Source organism: Etheostoma spectabile, chromosome 8, assembly GCF_008692095.1.
Source record: "Etheostoma spectabile isolate EspeVRDwgs_2016 chromosome 8, UIUC_Espe_1.0, whole genome shotgun sequence".
Classification (NCBI taxonomy): domain Eukaryota; kingdom Metazoa; phylum Chordata; class Actinopteri; order Perciformes; family Percidae; genus Etheostoma; species Etheostoma spectabile.
The window spans coordinates 26,025,213-26,027,655 of NC_045740.1; positions in this window are offsets into that span (position 1 = coordinate 26,025,213).

Here is a 2,443-nt window from a genome sequence, read left to right on the forward strand (position 1 = left end):
ATCCTGATCTTGACCGTTCTGGATTCCATCAGTATGTTGACTTCCCAACCACATAAAAGGACATTCACTGGATTTAATCTGCTGCTCTGCTTAATCCCCTCCAGCTGTTCTGCTGATGATGTTCACATTTCGGATCATTTTCTTTTGTCTCAATATCTCTTTGTCTCTCTCTGTAATCAAGCCAGTCGCCAGATCTCTTTTTGTATATCAAAAACATAAATACAGAATCCATATCCTCCCACATTGACAATTTGCCTATCCTGATTTTCTCTCAGACCACTTGTCACCCATTTAAATTCTGGACTTTGCAATATTCTCAACTTCCTTGCCCCTCTCAAAACCCGATCTGTGTCCTTTTCCCGCTCTGCCCCTTGGTTTCACCTGAGCTCCGCCTCATTAAAGCCAAGGGTCGCAACTTGAACGCCTATAAAAAAACTGGTCTCTCCATTCACAAAGAAATGTTAAATCTCATCTTTTCATTACAAAACTCAATAGACGTACCTAAATCAATCTTCTATTCTGACCTCATCTGCTCCAACGAAGGAAACTCCAGGTCTCTCTTTTCAATACATATAAAACCTTTAATCCCCCTGATTCCCTGCCTTCTCACATGTACTCAGTTGAAACTTGTAATTCAAGGTGTCTTTTTTAATGAAAAAAATCACACTCCATTCACCAGCAATAATTTGACCCCCTTGCCTTCCCTCACCTTTGACTCCCCAATAGCCAGTCATTTTGTTGCTTTCTACTGCACCCCCTCCGAAATTTCTGATCTCATTCGTAAATCCAAGTCTCAACCTGTTCTCTTGACCCCCTCCCCACAGCTCTGGTCAAACCTGCTCACTTCCCTCATCTCATAACTACCATATAATTCTTCTCTCTCCTTGGTATGGTCCCTCACTTTTCAAAACAGCATCCGTCTCACCGATTCTGAAAAAACCTGGGTCAGACCCAACCAACTATAATAATCTTCGTCATATCTCAAATCTTCCCTTTTCTAAAATTCTTGAAAAAATAGTGTCTGTTCAACTCCATGCTTTCTTACCCTTAACTGTCTTTATGAACCTTTCCAGTCTGATTTTCGCCCCTCCCATAGTACTGAAACTGCCTTATAAAAATCACCAATGATCTCCTCAAGTGCTGATTCGGACTCATCTCCATCCTCATCCCTCGATCTCAGTGCGGCCCCTGATACCATTTCTCACTCCATTCTCCTAATAGAATTTCTCCCTCGGCATCTCTCACACCCCTCTTGAGCTTCCGCTCATATCTCTCCGACCGCACTCAGTTTATTCAACTCAAATCTTTCACATCCCACCCTTCCCCTGTTATACTGCGTCCCTCAAGGTTCAGTTCTTGGCCCCTCCTTTCATCACCTACCTACTTCCCTTGGGAATATCTTCCGCAAATTCAACATTCATTTTCATTGTTACGCGATGACACCCAGCTCTACTTATCCAGCAAACCCACCTCTCGCTCCCCCCTTGTCCTTACTAACTGCTTACTTGAAATTAAAGACTGGTTCACCTCAAACTTCCTTAAATAAACAGTGATAAAACCGAACTCCTCCTCGTAGCCACCAAGTCCCCCATCCAAAACAGGAGGTAAAGTCTTTGGTGAGTGGGAGATTTATATTGTCAATGTGAATATTAAAACCAACCAAGGAGAATGACATTAGGAGAGAGAGTAGAGAGGTGGGTAAGTAGTATGGAGAATGGCGGCTCTGGTGCTAGTGACGGACTTTTCAACAACAAAACGAAAAGAGTTTTAAAGTATCCGGAGGAAAACTCAGGTGAAAAAGCTGTGAGACATTTCGGCATTGACCCCAGTAGGATCCGATACTGGAAGAAACAGAAGGATGAGCTGACGAGATTAGCCGACAGGAGCAGAGCACAGCTAGCTAGCTGGAATTGGTTAACTTTCTATCAACATATCTGTTCAAATACAAATACAAATAATTTATTAATGTTTTCAGTTAATTTAACGGTTTTAAACTAAAGTACTATTTCTTACTTTTCTAACGGTATATTGTTTTAACAAATTAGTTCAGCTTTACTTCACAAGAGTTGGTTGAAGTAAGCTAACACCGCTGATTTAGCCATACGCTACCCTTGGCCATAACCGGACACCGCTATCTCCTCACTGTAAACAATGGGTGCTGTCGGTACACGATCCGTCCTGCCTGCACAATCCGTCCTGCGCATGTGCAAGATGTTCGCACATGGGCAGATGCTATCATGATGAATGATTTACGACACTGCACGATCTGTTCGCCTCCTCCGAAAAGCAAACGTTAGTTTAGCTAACAGCTAATTCGACTAACTGCTAGCTGAGACAGCATGTAAAAAAAGACCTCCAAACTAGGGTGACCAGACGTCCCCGGTTTCCGGGGACAGTCCCCGATTTTGGCGACATGTCCCCGGCTGGATCTGTCCCCGGAAAT